General features: G+C 37.7%; 1 protein-coding gene across 2 annotated transcripts in view; it reads left to right on the top strand.

Annotated features, from left to right (window-relative positions):
• The window catches only part of PDE4D (phosphodiesterase 4D), a 594,225-nt gene that overhangs the window by 3,598 nt on the left and 568,014 nt on the right, over window positions 1–22,613 (top strand). The window contains exon 1 of one of the 2 annotated variants that reach the window (XM_085213712.1): window positions 9,804–9,957. The exons of the other annotated variant lie outside the window; for it this stretch is intronic. The gene's annotated coding sequence lies outside the window, so the exon portion shown is untranslated. Of the gene's footprint in view, window positions 1–9,803; window positions 9,958–22,613 lie in introns of those variants that run through there. 2 annotated transcript variants of the gene reach the window in all.

The following is a 22,613-nucleotide window of genomic DNA, read 5'->3' as shown; positions in this document are numbered from 1 at the left end:
TATACAATGCAACAAGAGGTTTTCCCATTATTACAGTACTTTAGAAGGAACTTGAGGATGCCTGCCTCTGCAGTGAGATGGAAAAAGAGACTGGCCAGGGCAAGGAACACTTCCAGTTCTGCACAGATTAAGTCCAAGTATAAGAAGTGACAGTTATCTGACAGGTAGGATGCTTGCTGACACTATAGGATATATAGCAACTTATTATCAATATAACAGTTTTATGCCAATGTAGAAACTGGTGCTGTAGCCATATGGAGAATACTGGAAGGGCTTCCACATGACCAGTGATTAAATAGATTAGGAATCTAAAGCCTGGATAAAAGGTGATGAATGGTAAAAGTAATGTCTTGATTGCAATGAGAGAAAAGAATGAGGAACAATTATCTGTTGTATTTTCTGGTTAAAAAAAAAGTTCAAATGAACCTAGGAGAGTTTTCAAGTTTGGAAATAAGGATGTGTTTTTTTTTACAGGCTGTATAGTTGATCTGTGGATTTCTTTCTAGCAGGTTCCTATCAGTACTGAAGGCTTATATAGTTTGAAAAAGTGACTGGAGAAGTTAACAGAAGGAAATAATTAGCTGGGAGTTACGATAAAAAAAGGTGCCAACTTTGTCACAGTTTGTTGCCAATATGCAGCTCACTGAAATTTGCAAGTGCATTCTGGAGGCATTTTTTATGCGTTTGCTCTTTGATTTTCATCCTCTGCTTGTCAGTGTGAGAGAGGGTCCTAGACTTTGTGATGCTTAGATTTGTGTGGCCATTCTTAACCATGTGATTGCCCATTGCTGGTGATTTTTCAGTGCAGCACAAGGATGTTTATCACTTTTTTCTCATGAAGACGGAAAGGTATGCTCCCTGTTTGGAGCAGAGGAAAGAATACATTAAATGTTCAAGCGTCCACTTCATACTGTTTGTATATCATCAAGATTTGAAAAGCTTTGAACAGGAAAAGCTGTGAACGACCTCTGTCTAGGAGGTGCAGTGCCTACTGTACTATTAATGCAAGAGACTCTGACATTAAAATGGGGAGAATTGGACAGAAATATAACTCAGACAATAGTTCATCTTCCAGGCTATTGCTGGTATGAGCAAAGAAACAGGGAATAGAGTGTGAGAGAAAGATCCAGCACAGTTTCAGCTTTATAGAAGTTGATTATGGTCTACACATGACACTGATGGTTATTGATAGTTCTTGAAAAACTATTTTGTGTTCATAAAACTATTTCAGTTGGCATTTTGCAATCAGAAATGTAACCAACTCTGCTCTAACTTCATTGCTTAACATTTCCACCAGAAAGAAGAATCTTCCTCTTAAAATCTTTTGTGCCTTTGTTCACAACAGTTGTCTGAGAAAAAGAATACAAAAGAATACCAGAGCTGAAAGAACTGTCTAGTTCAGGGCTGGTTTTTCTTTTCTTTTCTTTCCTTTTTTTTTTTTTTTTTTTTTCCCCTTTTACTGGGTGAAATCCTTCTGAGGTCTAACTGAGCTATCCAAAGTATTAAATTGCAAAATTTTTTTTCTGAGAAGAAAGAAAATGGCAATGTGCTAAAATAGCTGCACATATGAACTCAGCTGGGCTCACACTGCTGCTGCCAGAGTGACAGCTGCTGCTTTGCTAAGAACATCTGAGACTGCCAGAGGGGGTGAGAGGAAGGATCGTGGCAGGAGTCCAGCCCCACACAGATCCATCACTACCATTAAACTTATAGGGCTCCCCAAAAAAGGTGAAGTGTAGGCTCTGGTTCCTCCCTCCCTTCCTCCCCCCCCCTTTATCCTTTTCCTCTGTTTTAACTTTTATTTTCTTTCTAGCAGCCTTGTGTTTCTCCCTTTCCCAGTGACTTGCAAGGAGTCTCACAAAGTGCTTTTATTTTTTCTGCTGTCAATGTCACTCTGCTTGGATCTCTTGACTCAGAACCTCTGGGAATTGCACTAGGTAGGAAACATGTTTGTTTATTCTTTCCCACTCCATTTTGTATCTGATTCTACTTATAGGAGACCAAGTTCCAATAAAAACTTAGAATGTTTCTATTTTTCCTAAATGAGAGCAATGAAAAAAGGGCCTGATATTCCCAAGTCAGGATAGAAAGAGGTAATGGGAGGATCCAAGTCTTCATCACTCATTCTCGCTCACTGTGGGCCAGTGCTTGGCCACAGTGATCCATTCCAAGATCATGAGCTTGTCAGTAATGTATTTAAATGGTAACGATGATGTCATGGTTAGTTTGTACTGTAGGCCAACGAGTATCAGTTTCCCCCCATGACAGCTAAAGTTTAGAGTGGTAGATATTATTCATATTCTTTTTTCTTTTTCTTTCTTTTTTTTTTTTTTCCTCCCTCAATATACACCTGTATCACCATTTCCTCCTTCTGGGAAAGCCTCCTCTACATATTCTCTGCAAAATATTACAGTGTTTCTGAAATCTAGTGCTCTTAAGTTGGAAATGCCTGGTTTTATAGCTAGTTTCTAACACATTTGCTATCTATTCTCAAAGAACTCTAAATATCCTTACTGCTGTGACTGAATACATAAATTCTGTGTGCAACTATAGAGCTAGCATTTCAAAAGTCTCTAATGCTTGAGGGTTTTTGTTTTGTTTGTTTGTTTTTATTAATACAATGAGGTTTTTCTAGGAAGAAAACTTAAACCTTTGTAACGCTTACCTGACTTTAGGGAAAGGTTTACTGATTGGGTTTTGAATGCATTGAGTTTGCTAGCTGCCAAACTTCTGGGCTTCTTTTTTAGTTTACCTGGCATGTGTCTAATGATCAGGTTTGTCATTGTTTTAAAGATTTGATTTCTTAAGATCTCATTATTCCTGACCAGATACCAGTAGTTCCTATGGAGAAAAGGAGCCTCTTATGAAAACCTTTTCTCCAGATCAAGGACTCTCTTTTTCCACTATTCACCTGTGTATCTTACTCCTCTGGGAGAGAGAAGATGTACAAGTAAAAGCATTTTTGATAAGTTTTTCACCTATGGTCCTCTCCCTTGGATCAAGCTTCCTGTGTATATACCTTTTTTAATTGAAACTTGTACTATCTTGCATTGTTTCTGGAATAATTATAATGCATTTCTCTTTTCATGAACCAGTCAGTGTGGGTGGACTGATTTCCCCTGGCTTCAGCCATTTCTTAGTCTGAACGTGACTCTTCTTTCTAGAGCACCAGTGAGACTTAACAGTTCTTCTTCATTACTAGTCTGGGAACTAGGCAATACAACTTAGCATTAAGTTGATAGTACAGATGTAGGATGCTCAGTCATACCATAACAGTTTAAATAACTTCACGGCCTCACAGGTAGTTCGTAAGCTGCAACTCATTGCAGTAATAATGATGGAAATGGATGTCTTGTGGCTTTAACTGGAGTGAGACATAGAAGAAATGGATTCCATTCCACTGTCAGTGATCTTGGGAAAGCTGCTCAATATTGGCATGTGGGAAACAAAGAACAATTCTATACTTCCATATTTATTAATGAGTGAGATTTTCTTTCTTTGTATACAAAATGAATCTCAGATCTATGACAAAATTTGGACATTATAAGTAGAAAAAAGGTAATAAGAAAGCCTCACCCTCTCCTCTTTTTCACCCTTTGTTTTTGTGGTGGTTGTGGGTGTGTTTTCCACTGAGCATCCAGTATCTCAAATATCTCAAATCTGGGATACTGGGCTGAATTAATTTTTACTCTGACCAGATGCAAGAGTTCTATTTAAAATAAGTAAATAAATAAATAAAAATAAAAGCGTTAGGTATTCTAATAGTTGAAAAAAATAATGTTAACTGAATATCAAATTGCTTTAGAAGTTTGTTGGTGTGTTGAAGCATCTCCATCATCAGCACAATACAAGCAATTCCATGTTATACTGCATAATGGTGCAAGCTTACATATAAAGGTTGCTCTGAAAGTAATGTCTCCTATTTATTTCCATGGAAAATACAATAGATAAAAAGAACACAACAATACCACTTGATAAAGCAAAGTCTCAGCTACAAAGCACTATTTTTCAACGTAGTCACCACCACTAGCTACACATTTTTGCCAGAGATGAACAATAGCCTGCACTTCTAATAATCTGCACTAGTGGAGGTGATCCGCTCTTTCACAGCCACTATGATGGCATCGTTGCTAGAAAAGTGTTGCCCACACAGTTTATCTTTCAACAGCCTGACAGATAGAGGTCAGAAGGCACTAAATCTGGACTATGCAGTGGGTGTGATAGGTCAGTGCAGACAAGACTGGCGATGTGCTCTGTGGTTTTCAGCTGATACGGGTGCCAGGTGTTATCATGTAGCAAGAGAAAGGTTGTCATCTTCTCTGTTCTGACTCTGGAAGTTCCAGCCTTCAGCTCAACCGTTGTCACAATGTAGTGGTTAGGGTTGATAGTTTGTCCAGATTCCAGGAAATCCAGAAGGATCACCTCTTTCCCATCCCAAAAGACAGTGCACGACACTTTACCCGCTGGTAAAGCTGTATCTTGAGCTTTTTCTTCAATATGAAATCCACATGTCACCACTCCTGTTTTGACTCTGGCTAATAGTGGTGACAACATGTCTCAACAACAGTAATGATATCATCCAGGAAACTGTCACCTTCAGCCTTGTATTGGTTCAATAGGTTCTGACCAACTTGCCTACAGTGTTCTCTGTGTTACTGTGTGAACGCTGGTGTGACCTACCTGGTGCAAACTGTGTGATATTCCAAAGTTGCATCATCTTTACCAGTGTACTGAAACAGATATTCAGTTCCATTCACAGTTCTCTGGTTGTAATCTGCCAATTAATGGAGGGTCACATTCTTCGTTTTGTGGTGTGACAGCTGTGCACAGCCATCCAGAGTGTGTCTTTCACATCATTGTCACCACTGTTGAAGTGCAGCAATTTTCTCCTCATGGAAAAATTTAGTGACACACCTTTACTTCATACACGCTTCCACATCAGATGCCGTTCTGTCAGACTGCTCTATAGCTGCCACCTGTCACACAGCAACAAGAACTAATGGAAAACCTGCAGGAATGTTCAGCCTCTGTGGCCATGCAACCAACATCCCCCTCTGACACTGTGGGCCAGTGTAACAAAATAGGAGGCAGTAGTTTTGGAGCAGTCCTTGTACTAAGGTCTGCAAGCAATACAGATGTACACACTATTCTGCCCCCATGGATAGCTGATTAAATAAGAAAACTGCTTATATTACTTCTGTACTGAAGCCGTCACTTAACTGTGCATTTAATAGTGAATTCAGTACTGATTAAGTTTGTTCACGTTTGTCTGAACTGCTAATACAAATGATTCCTTGGAATATTAAGTGATCATGCGTACACAGGAATTTTTTCAAAAATATCTGCTCTGTGTATTCTTTTTCTTCTGCTTGTTTTTGTAGCTACACAGTGTAACCTTAACTAGAGGTTACTTTTGTTTACCGTAAGCATGAGGTTCAAATTCTTTTACATAACATTTTACTAAATCATCACCATTACATGTTGGATGAAGTCCTTCTGCTTCTGACGTAGGATGTGTATTCGTGGATCATATGTTCCATTCTTTGCATATTTTCCATGTTTATTGTGCGCTGTTCAAAAGATTTCCTCACAGAACTACCATATAGAGTACAATTATCTTTTATGGTCTAGTATTGTTGGCATTGCTACTGTCTGAAGTAAAATGAGCATCTGGAGACGTGAACAACTCTTGTTTATTAAACTATTGTATATTTGTTTATACCGCAAGTCACTGAAGCCCCTCTTTCCCTAATACTGTCAGAGAAACATTATTCTTTATGAAGCATTCTCTAGTGGTATTATACCTGCTGATTAATCAGATGAGTAAACAGAATTTGTTTTGTAAACTGGCTGTAATTCTCTCCCTTCATTGTTCAAAATTTCAATTTTCAATCCTGTCCCAGTGTGTTTCCTTGCCATTATTAGAACTGGGTGAAATAGCAATATATATTTCTTTCAATGTATTTTGTAAGTTTGAGGGATGCGAGGGATGATTTTATGTTTACTCTTTATGTATACTTCATGTTTATATAGCTAGTCCATACAGAGAAATAATAACCATTACTTCTGTATGAGCTTCATGGATTGCAAGTAATCCTAGTAAAGCCAAGCACAAATAGTTTCTGCAGGACCAAGTAAATAGTGTGAATGTTTCACTTTGTGTATATTTGGTCATCTAAAACACACTTGCAACTGCAGGAATAAAGAAACATGAAACCTAAGAGATAAACAGCATGATCCACAGGGGTGGATGAAAGCATGCTCAGAAAATTGAAATATTTTGGAACGCAGTTTTGCATTCTGGACAACCCAATTGTCACTGACATGAGTAGCCTTTTTTTCACAGGTTCTGACTTAGCAGAGGAGAGATGCAGACTCCATTAGCGCTTCCCTGTAGAGCCAACTGCCAGTGCCAAGCTGCCTCACTCATACCTAGGTGTGCCTGACTTTTCCAGTCAGTTTAATGTTTGAAGTCTACTGTGCCTAGACAATTCCACGTATGGAAATAAGATTACCCTTCAGTCTGCCAGAAAGAATAACCTCCAGGCAGATAAGTGTGGAAGCTTCTATTTGATATGCTTTCCTTCTAAGCTGTAAGCAGTAGTGCCTGTAAGGTTTTCAACTAACAGAAGAACTTTGAATGTTGACAAAAATGAATGGTTTGTGGGTGAACCATTAACTGTCTTTCCCTGCTCCCAATCCCCCCAAAAAAGCAACATAGAAAACCTCACAAAAACTGGCAGAGGCATGCATTATTGTTAAGGCTACTGACTTTCTGAGCAGATGTGACATTGATATCTGTATAGCAGGCCCAGAAGCCCAATAAATCAGGGAGTTCTGACAGAGACAAAGAATTACACACAGAAAGCTCCCATTATGGAGGTGAATAATTTAACAAGATAGGAAAAAATGAAATGCCATGGATATGATATCTTAAGTACTGAAAGATTAACTTTACTGCCTTAGCTCTGACATTCCAGTTATTCAGTGGAAGTTTTTCTTTAATGTGGATTTCATTTCAGTAGATTATTTGGTTACAAATGTAACTCCAATAAACTAGCAAAGGGATACTATTCAGAGTTTACAGTAAATAAGAGATCAGTGCCAATTTATTTTAGTACTGCAGTGAATTTTCTTTTCAAAACACCAAGTGCGGATGTCAGGCTGTACGTCTCCTGCACTGGTGGAAACGGATGGAATTAATGCCTTTTGTGACCTTGAGAAGGGAAGTCAAAGATGTCACTCTCTGGAGGTATAAGTGAGAATGTGTTTTTGATTTCTTCACTGAGAGAACTAGAGATAGCGCCTTTGATTTTGAATTTTCGAGAGCCATAAGAAGAATCAAAAGGTGGGGAAAGCATTGCCCTTTCTACCTTCAAATCCTACCACAAACTCAGAGGTTGCTGTGGGAGGACTGCAAAACCTATACGTAGGGTATGTACTAGAAAAGTAGAGCTCTGTTTGAATTAGTATGCAAATGCTTAGCATGCATATCTGTATATAAATATATTCACCTAACCCTTTGATTAACAAATGTTCTTTGGTGGAAGCTGTTCCTCAGTCACTGTGGAAAGAAACCAGCCTGTAATTGCTTTATTTCGCTCTTGTTGTGGCACCAGAAAGTTGAAATTGAAATTTATAAGTGTTTTTTTTTGTTTGTTTGTTTGGTTGGTTGGTTGGCTTCTTTTTCGTGTGTTTTGTTGTTGCCATTGGTTTTTGTTTTAAATTGGAGATGTGACTTGCGAAAGTGTTATCTCAAGTTGAAAGTCTGAGAAGCCATTGTAAATTTTTCTAGTACTTGCAAATTCAGGCTGGAGACAAGTTTACTGGTGGGTATGAACAACTGATGATTTTCTACCTATCCTGTCGATATAACTAGAATATTGTCAATTTTCTTAGTTCAGTTGATTAATATTAGCCCTGCTTTACAATATATTTTTATGTAAACTACCTTTTCCACTTGCTCCATATGCTCTTCTATGGAGGCGGGCGCTCCAGAGTCTCTGTGGAATTGAATCTTCACAGAAAGCTTTTCTTTTTAACTATAACTCAGAAATCTGAGGAAATTGTTTTCGTTAATTGAAACTAGATAACAGAATATCACTTTGAATGTTTGCTTCATTGGTTAATTGCTAAATTTCACCTTGTTGGAGTTTCGTATAGTAATTTTTCATCAAGAATTTGGTACAGTAATTTTTCATCAAGAGCAGTGTAAAGGGATATAATGCTGAAATGGCTCATGATTTATTATATGTAGTGATAGACTGGAAACCTGGGGAGGAGACTGCTTAGTTATGCAAAAAGACCTTATTCATGAGATTAAAGGCTTCAGTTTCTCTAATTCGAGTAATGACACCCAGCAGGACAAGGTGGTCCAGATGGTCATCTCGGCTACTGTTTTCTGAGTAAATACCTAAAGCAGCAAAATACCAGTAGAAGCTGTCAAATATGGGTGTCATGGCTGCAAAGAGTAGAGTGACTTTTATAAAAGATGCTTTTCCAAGGAAGCTTCTGAAATTGTTGTAAAACATGGATTCCAAGAGGAAGGAGAAAAGGGAAGAAATTATAAGAATAACTGTGCAAAAATAAAAACAACAACAACAACAACAACAAAACCAACAAACATACGTGACTTCTATTCTTTCAGAATTCAAGCTAGCTCACCCCAGCATACTTTTGTTTTCATTCAGTATTACTAGGGTTTCTGCATAAACAGTCTGACTGCTCTTTTCAATAACCGTAGGTTTTCCTTGTGTTAAAAAATGTCTCATGCTTCATTAAGAGTAAATAGAAATTTATCAATTTGGATAATATAGTGGACTCATGTACAGGAAGATTATTCTGCAAGGCCAAAATCTGATTTTCATCTTGTCAGATCCTTATGTATTTTTTCTTAAGTAAAATTACAAATTTTATTTTATAACGTCTATAGAATTGGAATTGAGAATAAAATGTTTTATGTCAATTTCAAACACTTGAAAGAAGTTATTTAGTAGAAAATGTCAGGTGTGCGTTTGCTTCAAACTGGTCAAATCTACATTTCAAAACCAGGGAGTTTCCCAAGAAGGCCAAATTTTGTTCCATATGCTTCATTGTGTAAATCCTGTTCTGTCCTAGAAACACTTATTAAAGTGTTTCTTTATTTAATTCTTTTTGAAGGAACGTTCTTGTTCCTTTCCTTATCTCATTGAAAAAATGATGGTACTTTAAATCTGAAACCCTGCATTACTTTGAAATAGGACCATACAGATGGCTTTTTGGTAAGGGCTGCTCATTTATGCACTGAGCAGCCACCTGTTGTCAGAGAGAAAAAAAAAATCTTACTCTAATCAGATTTTAGGAAGGGCTTTTCACATTTAGCAGTAACATTACATTTAAATTAAGAGCAGGAGAGTACCGGAACAATTGCATAGGAAATACAAATCCAACTCACATATGTCTTTGCCAATAGTGTGTAAAAAAAAAAAAAGGATTAAAAAAATGACCTAAGGAGGACAATTCTCTTATGAAATGTTTATGATAGGAGAATACTTGAATATAATACTAGGCATCTGAATACAATGGAAGATTTGCCTGTTGAATGAAATTTATCCTGTTTATTTCAACTGTGGAGCTGTGATATTCCTTTTTCCTCCTTGTTTCATGTTTCCTTCTCCACACAGAAAGCAATCCCAGATAAGCAGATTAATATGTGGGATAGCTCCTCTTCATTGTTCTGTGCCGCACTTCCAGCTTTTTGTAGCCAGTTGGACTCGTTAGGAGGAGCTAACCGATTGGTTGTTTCCTGGGCTCCGTTTCATAAATTATAGCCAGCATGCATGAGCATGATTCCTACAGTTGCAGTAATCCAGAGGCCTGTCAGTTCCTGACTTCATGCATGTTTATTCCTACTTGTTTTATAATATTGCCCTGGAATTTCCTGTCTTAGATAGCGTGCTATTGCATCTTCAGGACTCTGTGAGTAGTTTTGACTTTTTCAACTTTGTTAATTATATACTCTAAACAAGAATGCTCGTGTTTAGAATGTAGTTCATTTGCAACTAACATTTGCACTTCTGTGCTGTATCAGCTCATAACACAGTTATCTTTGTAGCTTTTCTCTTGCTAGGGTTAACATCGCTTCACCATGTTGTGTGTTGTCACTGGAGTTGGGGTTCATTCATTTCTGAAACGGGCTGTGTTTGTTCCTCGTAGTATTCGTGCTTCTATAGTAAAATATAGTGATGCTGCATTACAGCTTACTCGTGCCTAATCAAGGCGTATGGTGTGTTTTATGCTTTTGTACTGTTTGTACATTGTATACTAGCAATTGTGGTTGAGCTATTGAAGGAATGCACAAAATTCTCAGTGTACTCTATTATAAAGAACAAACACTTCCCTCCTACCCCCCCCCCCGTCAGTCCCCCATCTTCTCTACATAAGAGCTGAGATAAAAAACAAAACAGTGAAACAGAAACAAAACAAACAGTAAAGCAGTGGTGTTAACATCTGGTATTTTAAACAACTATATAGTCTAATTAACCCCTTTTTTTCCATGCAGTGCTGTAGTGCTTTTCTTAAGCTGTATGGGTTGTTTTTGTAGCAAGCTGAATGCCAGCATGTTAGAGTTCGCACATTTAAAAACAAAATCTCCTCACAGTGAATTAGAAACCAGTGGGAAATGCTGTTCAGGATCTGCAGTTTAATCTGATGGAGTTATCAAGTGACTCCCTGGTTGGTTTCCTGTGTGACTGGAGTTTAAAACAATAGAGTGGTAGATTGAAATCAGAAATTAGAAAGCTAGCAATCTAGAGCTCTACACCTCTCTCATAAATGCTGCAAGGTCATATCCATTGCTATAAATGCATTAGTTCACCGAAAGGACTTTCCGTGCTGCTTGTTTTTTCCACTGGAAACATCATCTCATTGTGTGGTGTAATAAAGCTAGCATTTGTGGGTAAAATAGCTTGGGTTCTGCTAAGAACTGCATACTTTCTGCTAGCAGGACAGCAGCCCTTGCTATACCTTATTAGTTTTCCTTCTTGAAGTAGTAACTTTTCAGATGGATTTGTGTGAGTAAATAACTTTAAAACAGTGAAAGTTCTTCAGAGAGCTGACTTGCTCTACGCAGTGAATATGATAGCTTCCAGGGGTGTAAGATGCTTTTGCAAAACTTCTGTAAAGTCTTTTTTGTAAGCAAACCTTCCTCTTCTGTAGTAGAAAAATAAGAATGGCAATTCAGTTATCCCATATTGTAAAATTCTAATTTCATAGTGTTTGGTTACATTTTCGGATTCTAAAACAAATAGGAGAGTTAACCCTTGAGTTTATGGTTATGGCAAATACAGTTTCTTTTGTATTAGTATCCTTCTGCTTATTGAGCTGTTTGTAAGGAAGATGCACGTGTGTATTTCTTCAAAAGGTCAGTTACACTGTCCTGCAGCAAACACAGTGTTGCTGTTTGCACATCTTGCATAGCAATACTTAGAATCCAGCAGACCACAGAATGAAAGTCAATTCTGTAGTGATCCCACTGGAAGTACTTATATTGGATGTGGCTCAGCAAAATAAACTAAGTCCTGTGAATCACTTTATGAAGCTGAACAAAAAGTGTTTTGCTCATGCAGGTAATATTTGTGATAATTTCTGTCAGCTTTACCTTAATGGTCAGATAAATAGCTACACTACAAAACTACTACTACTATACTACAAAACCTAAACGACAGTGAAATTCATTTTACAGGGAAGGTATGCAATTAGTGAGCTGATGAATGATAGTAAAATCTGCTCTTTCTATGAATAATTCTGAAATAAGAAATCATAAGTCATGAAAAGTTTGTTTTAGCGTTGTTTCTCTATGACATATGCAAAACTTGGACAAGGTGGTGATGTGGGCTGAACTGTCAAGACACTTGCTGCTTCCTTAAACGAATGCTATTTATTTAATCTAGTCATGTTATTTAAGTCTGAATATGGCTATGTTATATGAGGTCAACAAAAATGAGATACGCTAACTTATGGAAAAAAAAAAAAACACATTAATTTTTAAAGAGAGTTTTTTAAAGCAACATGTGTGCTGCAATGTCAAGAGGAGTGATGTGGAAAATTGAGTACATGGAGCAGAGTACATGCACTGTTTCAGTACCAGACCTTTACTGATATGGCATTCTCTAGGTAAGATTTGGAATCTAACGTACTGCAAGCAGTGCCTACAGGCTGGATCAAAGCCCTTTTGTGCTGGATGCTGTTCAAACAAGTAGTAAAAGGCAGTCCCTTCCCTTACGAGATTATAAACCAAACAGGATGGTAGGCACAGGATAGAAGTACACATAGTTTAAACATAACCTTGGGCAAGTCATGGCAGGTCAGCAGCTCAAGAAGGAATGAAATTCTGGGATATATCTGTTCCATGCCATTGTATTTGACATACAAAGAAAAAGAAAATGAAGTGGGGCACTGGAGTTTAGGGCTCGATCCTAGAAGCTGCATGGATATGTTATGAGAAGGGTAATCAAGTCTTTTTTCAGGACTAGGGGAGAATTTGCATACACTGAATGTTGTACTGCTTTCTATATGTATGTTTTCCTGAGTTCAGTCCATCAGTGCTTTACTTGACGGAAACTTTGTCCCCTGCTTTGTTAACTAAGCATTCCAGTGTTTTTATGTCTACTCTATGAAGTCCAGACAGCTGTGTTTTTCAGAACTCTTCAAAAAACTTTTCCTTGCTTAGTAGAGTCTCAAATTTCCATTCTTGTTTAGAACGTGACAGACTTTTTTGTATAAATTCAAGGAAAAAAAGCTCATGTTATAGCTTGTATATAACAACTAACCTTACTAACTGAATGCAAGATTAAGATGAAGAAATGCTTTCATATGTAATTTGGAAGAACTTATGAGAAGAACTAAAATCCCCTTTAAACTGAAGTTTGCTGTGATGCTGTGCTATTGAATTATCAGTGTAAGCTCAGGTGTCCATTTCAGAAAGACAATTTATGTAAAAGCTCCAATGTGCTTTGGAAAATTCTTCTGTAAACATTTAGCTTACGAATTTTCAGAACTGTCTGCTCAGTCCAGCGCTAGAATCCTGCTTTGTGTCTGTGTTATGGCCTCCTGATGGCAGTTAATTGTATACCATTTGGAGCCAGTAAAGCATTTTTTTTCCATTTGTGCATCAGTGTGCCAGATGTCAGCCCTGGGAAGAAGCCTTCATCCCAAAATTGAAAACACACAATTTTTTTTTTAATTTTTTTTTTTTCCCTGAAGAAATGTGCCCATCTTTGGCACTGCCCTTTATGCAGACAACTGACAAAAGTGATCCTACAAAACCACATAGCAGTGCGAGAACTGCTTAGTCGGGCAGCTAGCATGGGCCCTTGCTTCTTCCACTAACTCATAGCAGCACTGGGAGTTAAGCATAGGTCAAAATACGTAAAGGAACTGCAAGGGTCTTGCACTATTTTCACAGTGTAATTACTTGAATTATAACAGCAAGTAACTTAAGAACATCATTGCTGATCCTGGATTTTTTCTTGTGCTCCTTGGTTTTACAAATTCAGAATGCTTTGGCTTCATGGAATAATGTACAATACAGTTGGCTTGTTGTGCTTTTATGTTACAATCTTTCATACAAAGCATGAAGAGCTAATAACAAGAAATTCAGAGTTCACATACAGAATTTGTGATCTGTGCCTCTTTTTTTTTTTACAGTGATCAATTTACATTCCTAAATTAACTCTGTGCAATGTAAAGATTTTTCCAGAGTTTGAAAACAAATAGCTGAAGACAAATAAAAAAAAATATATATTTTTTTTAAATGGGCAAAGTATTGCTTTCTTCCTTGGTGATCGTTAGGAGTTAAAACAGCCTTGGAAAAAGAATGTAATCACATCAGAACAATAACACATTATATCCTCTTAAGACAGCATAGATATATCTGTGATATATGTGTTCTGGCAGAGCACTCATCACATTCAAAGCTGTTGAGTTTATAGAGAGAGGAGAGGAGAAGAAAGTCTACAGGGGAAAAAAAAAATGAAGTTCCAATCTTATTTGGCAAGAGGAGGAAACAAAAGTAAAGAAGTGGGATTGCTGAAGCTAAAATTATCTGTTCAAATGAGTATCTTCAAAGCATCTTGAAAATATTGTTTTATACTTTTAAACAAAGTATGTGACACAGCTTAGACCTGAGGGGAGAAGAAAAATCTTCAGGTAGCATTATTAATGCTTTGGCATGCTTGTGTAATGTTGTTGCTACACTGACTTTCTGAAAAACATAGTACAGTGAGTGTACTTATACACACTTCAAAGTTGTACGTGTTGTCATTCATATCAGATGACCATTTATGTTTGTATATATTAAGGAAAAGACTCCACCAAAAACAATGCAGGTTGTTTGAATGTATTCACAGTCTCGGGGTCAAGGATAGGATTGCCTTGCTTTCTTTTTGTACATCTGAAAGAGTTATAATCTGTTTGTATGTGCCTGAGTGAAAGTAAATGATGCTGCACTAAGGAGAATACAGATGTGTTTTGCTTTTCAGGCAGTAACACATTCTCTCCCCAGCAGCTGCTGGCTGCTGTGCAGAGAACTCACTGTTCCTTCAGGGTCTCACTGGAACTTGCTGTTCTTGTATTAGAAATGATACTGTCTCCTGCATTAAAAAGTCTGCTGAGAAGCTTTACCTGCCTCAGTGACTCAGAAAGCCAGCAAAGCTCAGGTCTGTATTAGCCTGGGATTTGAGTTAAAGCGCACACGCAGTCCGTTAGCTTTCTTGATGCATCATATCCTATGCATAATGTAATCTCCAGTGCTGCTAAGCTAATGCAGACCAAAAATGTTCTTGAATTTTCATGATAAGAGGTTCTCAGTGAAGGCTGCAAGTATACTGTATGGACCCTGCCAGAGTCAAATCTAAAATCATTCCGGTTCAGTAATAGGTTTGGAAAGATGTTAAAAGGAGAGAAATAGCAATGTGTATATTAGTATTATCTGTATTCTTTCTGCTTGACGTGTGTTTGGAAATTGCCAGCGGGAAAGTTAAAATCTGAAGTGGAGGATGAAAAGTAAGACGACTTCATGGCCTCTGACAGAAGAGGTTCCAGATGGAGATGCTGTAGGACCTGCAGAATTGCTGAACAGTTTGCTGTGTAAACTGAGCTGGCAGAGCCTGAAAGAGGCTTTATACCTTTTGCCTTTGCCTGAAGCTTTATACTTTTCCACTGTTTTTTTGTGTTTTTTTTTTTGTGTTTTTTTTTTTTTTTAATTGTAATTAATCACTGTACGTAGATATGTTAGACAAGAGGAGATAGGAAAGCAGTAGCTCTTACTATGCAAGATTTTCAGTCTGTGACTCAAGAAGTTTATCATGACAGTTGTACTTCCCATTTGCTTATTCTGTCTTGGAATTTTGAAAATATAGGCCTTCACTTAATATCAATCTCCCTAGCATCATTATTTCTTTAGCATAAAAATAAGTGGATTTTTGCGTGTATTATTTATAATGATATACCCTCAAAACAAAGTTGGTGTATGTATGTATGTACATAAAAATACACATGCACAGCTTACGTTCTTATTTTTTTCTAATTTTATGTGCTGTTTTTAAATTTTAGATATAAGATTTCATTCAATCTGCACCATAATGTTTTTAGTATTGGTGTTTAAAATGGATATTTAGCAAAGTTTAAATGTAGGCTTCCTATTTTTTGTCTTACTATCAAGTGATTTGATCCTTCTTAAGCTGTTTGAGGTTTGGATATCAGAGGGAAGGGTTGAAGATCCATTAATTTACAGGCAATGAGTCCATGTTAATCTGTATCCTTCTGTCTCTTCTTACCTGTCTCATGAATTAAGCAATACAGAAAAGGAAATAAATTTGTATGAAAATGCTTCTTCTGTCTGTGATACATAGGTGGACATAAAACTGCTGTGGCTCTTATGTGTATAAATAATCATAATGCGGAGAAAAGCTATAAAATCCAAATTAGATGTGTAACCACTCTTAAATTAAATCAAGGGCTGGATTTTTAATCTTCCACTTTTCAGAGTCTGAACGCTCTATACAGTTTCTGGACTCAACTCACATAAAGGCCTGAACATCTGTGGCTCATCCACCTAAACAGATGGCAAGGTCTGTGATGTCCCAGGCATTTGCAGCGTCTGGCACAAATGTGTTTTTACATCCACCTATCTTTGACCATTAAAAAGCCTGGCCTTGTTCCAGACTTTTGGTGTACGAAATTTCTATCTGCATGTTATGTTTGAACTTGAGGGACATAAAATCTGTTATTTGCCTCTGTTATCACCGTATTGATGTTCTCTATGAAGACATTTAATTATGAAGAGAGGGATATTTGTTAATTACTGAGCTGTTTTATGATAGATTCCCTACATCTATAATAGATATAGAACAGCATGTGTGTATACAGTAAAACAATTAAGTGAGATGTGAAAAGATCGGCTATTGATAAGCTGCGCATTTAATTAAAATGAAAAGGTATTGGATCATTAACCTGATGTTCTGCTAATCAACACTGTGGATTTTAAATGCAATTCTCTCTTTGCAAAACGTGTTGCTCTGAACAGTCCCCTGATTGCAAAACAGAATTCAAGAACATAAACCTCAGTCATTACAGCCATTTCCTGAAGCCTTCTCACAGAACTAACACTAGGGTTTTTTATGAAAACATTCACATTCAATTTTCTGGTCTTGTGCTGTGGGAATACTGTTATGTAGGATAACCCACAGGAAGAGACTGATAACATTGGCATTTCCCAAAAAGTGCAATACAGACTGAGCAAATGGCAGTCTTCTAGTAATATTTCTGTGCAAGAAGAATAATGGCAGAGAACATTTAACATCCACATAAAGGTAGCACTAGAAGATAGCTTTATCGGTGTAATGGGTCTATAGGGCCTTCTATTCTAGGTTGCAATGCAATGGGAAAAAAATAGCAATATCAGAAATGGAGGGGAAAGGCATTTTTCTGTAGGACTTTTAGAAACAGTTATTGGTGTAATTGCTGGTTGTGAGGATAAGAGTCTGGAAAAATACATGCAACAATCCTTTCAGAATCCATTAATTGAAAAGCTGGGAAATGTCTTCCTCACTTAATAATGCGTTTAGCAATTGTACCGAGATTCGAAGGCAGTGCTTTATGGCTTTAAGTCTTCATTTTTCTGGAGATGTTGCACTAGCTTCTTTCTGAAATGCTACACGTACATGCTGCTTTTTAATGGAAAAAAACCTGCTCATTTTGGATATTATTTTCCTCTAGCTTCAGCTACCAGCTTTAACTCTATCTCTTAGTAAGTTTTATTGCAGCTTAAGAGCAAAATATCACCTTCCAACTCTGTTACTAACGTGTGATAAAATCATTATAAATACTTTCCAGTGCTGGCTAAGATACTAAGGTTTTTAATATAATCTCTCGTCTCAGATAGTCTTGATCCATCTCAGCTATGTGGAGCATTACTTTAAAATTCCTCTCTTCATTTGAAGCTTTTCATCCTCAGAAGGTTTTCATGGCTCATCACAGTTGTCACCTTCAGAGATATTAAGCAATTTACCATGTGTGTTGTGTAAGCGTTAAGATGGTCTGTTCTGGGAAAAAAACATCCTTATTTCCTTCAAAGTTTATTCTCCCTAAAATCTCTTTCTTCATGACTTTTTGTATCAAAATTCACTGCAAGGTGGCCGCTAGCAGTTATAAATGTGTTTTTCTGATATCAAATAAAGTTGGTGGTGTTACTGGGATTGATTTATGTACCTATTTATTTATCCATTATTTGAAATGGTAGCTGTTTGCAAGGCTGCTGCGTCAGAATTCTTAACAAAGCAGGGATGAAGTACACTCCAGACTTGAGGCACCCATCTTACCCAGCTGTGGCCTTAAAATATTATTAAGCTTTTAGTAGGGGAAAATGTATACATATGTTATTTATATATGTTATTATTTATTCACGGGGACATACACACATGCATACTTCTCCCTCTGCATATCTTGAAGTGAGCATGTGAAATGATGTTGAAATTACATTTTCTTGCAGAAAATCTTCTGAAGGTGAAATTTCCATAGTATGAAATATGTTGTGTCCACTGTGCTCTAGAGTCTGGCAGGAGCATATGGCAGCAATATTTAAGGGTATGAAGCCAGGGTGAAAGGAGACAAACCTGGTGAACCCTTTTTGGATCTTCCTGCTGGGAATGACCCCTGAGGAGTGCCTCCATTTCTGTTGTCCCTGGCCATCATGCTAGCTGACAGTACTGTTCCTACAAATGTATTTGCAGTTTCTGTAGAAGATCAGGGGTCTACAATTCAAGTCTGCATCACAGCTAAGTTTTATTTAGCTTTCAGGAGTACAAATCTGTCCACTGCATCTGCCATTCACCTTATAGAGCAGTATATTTTCCGGGTAACTTCTCAGCCTTCTCCCACACCAACTGACCAGCTTCCTGATCGACTCTCTGCTTGCTCAGGGAGGCAGGTTCTCTCCAACCTACTGTGTTCTATTTGCCTAATGAAGGGCAGTTCCCACAGAAAATCTTTTGGGTATGAGGAGTAGGGACTGTGCTTTACTTCTCATGGGATGTGTACTGTCTGCAGCACCTGCTGTGGGCTTTGTACAGGGCTTTCTATCTATAGTTTTAGATGTGGTCCATCACTAAGTGACCCTGGGGAGTGTACCTGAACTATCTTCCCTTTCCTGCTTCGGTTGTATTGCTATCTGGGAGTTTTGTACCCAAAGACTTGAGAACTGCTTAAAAAACCTAAATGGAGGCTTTTCCATGGGAAGCTTTATCTAAGCACACTGAGGTGTTTATGGTATATACAGACAGCTCAAAGAACAGGCACTGAATATTTTGAAGTGCACAAGAAATTAATTAATTTCAGTGGAAGTATGTGCTTGAAATTAGACAATAATAAAACACCTTGCAGTGCTCTGTTAAAAATGCATTTTAAAGTCAGCGAAAGGCTTGAAAAATGTAACTTTTCCCCTATTTTGTAGTTTTCATTATTTTTATATTAAAGCCTGCTAGTGTTTACTGTTCATCAGGTTAATTCATTGGCAGCTTAATAGGCAACGATTTTTTTAAGCACACTATTTGCTTATACTTTTATTGATTTTCTTCACACCCCACTGTGTCTGACATCAGCCTATCCAATACACACATACTTTAATCTGAGTAGAGTTCCAGCCTTTCTGGGAGGAAATATCTTATCGTATTGCTTCAGGGAAGCAGCTGATACTCATATAAAGTCAAAAGTCCAAAATTTGGATCAATAGTTCCTTAGGAAATCTGAAGTAACATAGTGATGTTGCCTCAGGGAGTTGATCCATGAATAGACATTCTGTGAATAGAAAATTGTTTCTGGCTAACAAAATGTACAATACAAGTACATACACTGTATGTAGAGTATATATGCATGTGATTGGGTGGAATAATTCTGGCTCTGGGACTACAATCAAAACTTAGAGATGCTGCTTTGAGTGTAAAGTTTCACTGACACATACATCAAATATTTTAGTGTGCTATACTCTGTGATCAGTAGTTATTCACTAATGGCTGAATTAAGACAGTTGAATTGAGAAGCAAATCATATCATTGTGATAGAATGATAACTTATCATAATATATTGGCTTTATCATTATTCCTTTTTTTCCCCCTAGTTGCTACTTAAATTCATTTTCTTATCATTCAGATATGTAAATCGTCAGCTGTCAAACAGTAATTTTGGAATTCAGTTACACTTTTTTATTTATAAAACTCAGTGAAATAGCTTATATAAGACCATGTAAATAGGTTGCAAATAGCCTATTTTAAAAGCACAATGGTGAAAGCATTTATAATATCAATCCCTTCACGAAATGGCGTTTTAAACCTGATTATTCTAAAAGCCCTAGATTTAAACAAAGCCATGAGGAGTCTTGACACTATATTCAATTCTAAAAGTCAAGAAATAGTGATGTTTTATATATCCTGTGCACCTAGTACCTGATTTCAGTTTGGATCTCTGAAACCAAAATGCAGATCACAGAAAACACAGAAAAGTTGGAAGACTTTAGGGCTATGCTGCCAGTTACTACACTGTAGATCACTCTATAGAGGAGAAGCAACAGTGTTGGGCAGCAATTTCAGATACATTTTCTTCCTGCTCTATAGAATCATGGATTTAATTTCATTTTTTTTTTTTAGAGGATTTTAATCTGCTGATTACATCTGTCTCTGTGTGTCCACGTCTCTCCTCTTCCTGTACTTCAATTTCGTCCTCACCTTTGACAATTTCTCCTATATTTCCTTTTGTCAGTCTATCACAGACTTTTTCCTCTTCTCATTAGCCATCTTGATTTCAATTCCTACTTTTCTCTGTTATCCCATCCTTCCCATCACTTCTCCACGTCAGTCTTTATCTCTTCTTTCCAAGCACTTTGACTTCTTCGAGTATTGCCATAACTCCCTGTGTTTCAGTCCTTGCCATGACTCAAAATCATGAATCTCATGAAAAGGAGAGTCTTATTTGTTAAAAATACTACACCTGCTCTGTATATGGGATGTCAGTCCACTATAACTTCCTGGTTGTAGATATGTCAACTGCATATCCTTCTCAGTCATGGCGTGTTCCTGCACAGCATAGATGTCATGTCTGCACAGGCTGAAATAAGAAGATTGATCAGTTAGTCTAAGTCTGAAAACCAACCTGCAAGACCTGGCACCTATTGTGCACATGTCAAATAATTCATTGTTTTTTTTCTTTTTGCCCAGATGTTCTATTATTTGCAAATATTTATAGGGCTAACTGAAAGCACATATCTGGTCTTTTTAATTTATCCAAACTTTTCTTTCATTGCATTCTGCAGATTCACTGAACTTTGTAGCTAACCTGTGTCCCAAAAATTCATTTTGAAGTAACAGTCTGTTAAGGCAGGAGTGTCCAACCTCTTGGCATGCCAGGGCCATGTTGAGAGAAGAGAAATTGTCTTGGGCCACATATAAAATATATAACTTAGTTAATGTACATAGGAAAGAAAGCTTTTTTTTTTTTAATATTTATTTACTAAGACATAAAAAAGGAGAGCGACAAAAAAGTAGTGGGATATTTGACTTTGTTTTTGTGAAACTAATGCATCATCCTGCTTTGATGGCAGTAGTTGCAGTTCTCAGTGAGCTCTCAAGATGTCTGTCAGAGATTTTTGATGAAATTTTACACTTAGATTTGTCCTTGAAACTACTTGTCCACAAATGGCAAAACATGATGACATGAGTGAGGCATGACTGTGAAGTATTTCTCTCTGGTAAGACAAAGCTTATAGAAGTCTGGTAAAGAGATGTAATCAGACATTTGAGTTGAATATCTGATTGCAACTTTACAAATTCTTTCTGAAAATTTGCAGGTAATGTATTGAAAATGGAGCTGCAAATATACAAAAAAATTGGTGTTTTTTTCAGCAATCTTGAAAACTGTTCTCAAATTCCATTGTCAAAACTGAAAGCACAGCTGCATACCTTTCACTGTTAACACAACTGTGTTTAGTGTATCAAAATGCATGAAATAGTTTGCCATAACATAGAAACAGAAATCATAGAAACCATAGAATTGCTCAGTTTGGAAAGGACCTTAAAGATCATCAAGTCTAACCATGACGTAACCATACTACCCTAACAACCCTCTGCTAAATCATGTCCCTGAGCACCACATCCAAACGGTTTTTAAATGCATCCAGGGATAGTGACTCAACCACCTCCCTGGGGAGTATATTCCAGTGCTTAACAATTCTTTCTGTAAAGAATTTCTTCCTGACATCCAACCTAAACCTCCTCTGGCACAACTTGAGGCCATTTCCCCTCATCCTGTCACCTGTCACCGCTCTCACTACAATCACCTTTCAGGCATTGGAAAAGAGCAATAAGGTCTCCTCTCAGCCTCCTTTTCCCTAAACTAAACTGCCCCAGTTCCTTCTCTCCTTGTAGGGCATATTCTCCAAGCCCTTTACAAGCCTTGTTGCCCTTCTTTGGAACGCTTCAGCACCTCAATGTCCTTTCTGTACTGAGGTGCCCAAAACTGAACACAGTACTTGAGGTGAGGCCTCACAAGTGCCAAGTATAGGGGCAGGATGACTTCCCTAGTCCTGCTCACCACACCATTCCTGATACAAGCCAGGATGCCATTGGCCTTCTTGGTCACCTGGGCACACTGCTGGCTCATATTCAGCCAACTGTCTATCAGTACACCAAGGTCCCTTTTGGTCAGGTAGCTTGCCAACAATTCCTCCCCAAGCCTGTGGTGTTGCCCAGGATTATTGTGACCAAAATACAGGATCCAACACTTAGCCCTATGAAACTCATAGTTTATCTTGGCCAGTTAATCCAGTCTATCCAGATCCCTCTGTAGTGCCTTTCTGCCCTCCAGCACATTTACACTTTCCCCCTAGCTTGAGCTGGCATGCCCTGATTTTAGCTTAGAGTGATCACACATTGATGTTAGGTTCTGTGGGAGATAGGTGCACACCCCAGGCTGGGGCCAGCCACTCAGTGAAGTAGAGCCACTGCCATGATATCACGGTGTGGGGGGCGGCCAAGGGATGGGCTGGGCCACATGTGGCCCGCAGGTAGGACATGCCTATGTTTAGAAAA

This window comes from Meleagris gallopavo, chromosome Z (assembly GCF_905368555.1).
Source record: "Meleagris gallopavo chromosome Z, MGAL_WU_HG_1.1, whole genome shotgun sequence".
In the NCBI taxonomy this organism is placed as follows: domain Eukaryota; kingdom Metazoa; phylum Chordata; class Aves; order Galliformes; family Phasianidae; genus Meleagris; species Meleagris gallopavo.
Note: the sequence above shows the minus strand (reverse complement) of the source record. Positions and strands in the feature narration are given on the sequence as shown.